The 421-nt window shown below is 47.3% G+C and overlaps 1 protein-coding gene across 1 annotated transcript in view; it reads left to right on the forward strand.

Moving 5' to 3' along the window:
• Window positions 1-421, forward strand: part of FAM227A (family with sequence similarity 227 member A) — a 52,808-nt gene that overhangs the window by 1,894 nt on the left and 50,493 nt on the right. The window lies entirely within an intron of this gene.

A 421-nucleotide genomic window follows, 5' to 3' on the forward strand; every position in this document is an offset into this window, starting at 1 on the left:
TAGAAAAATATATTTTTATTGAATTCAGAGAGGAAAGGAGAGGGGGAGGGAGAGATAGAAACATCAATGGTGAGAGAGAGTCATTGATTGACTGCCTCCTGCACGCCCTCTACTGGGGATTTAGCTGCAACCCAGGCATGTGCCCTTGACTGTAATTGAACCCAGAACCCTTCAGTCCACCGGCCGACGCTCTATCCACTGAGCCAAATTGGCTGGGGCTATATTTTTAAATTAATGAACTTTATTTTTTAGAGCAGTTTCGGGTTCACAGCAAAATTGAGCTGAAAGTATCGAATTCTCGGTTACCCCTGTCCTCGTGTGCACAACCGTCTCACAGCACAGTGGTGCGTTGTTGTAACCGGGGAACCTGAGTTGGCACATCATCATCACCCCAAGCCCATCCTCTACATTAGCGGCCTCT

Source organism: Myotis davidii, unplaced genomic scaffold (assembly GCF_000327345.1).
Source record: "Myotis davidii unplaced genomic scaffold, ASM32734v1 scaffold2370, whole genome shotgun sequence".
Classification (NCBI taxonomy): domain Eukaryota; kingdom Metazoa; phylum Chordata; class Mammalia; order Chiroptera; family Vespertilionidae; genus Myotis; species Myotis davidii.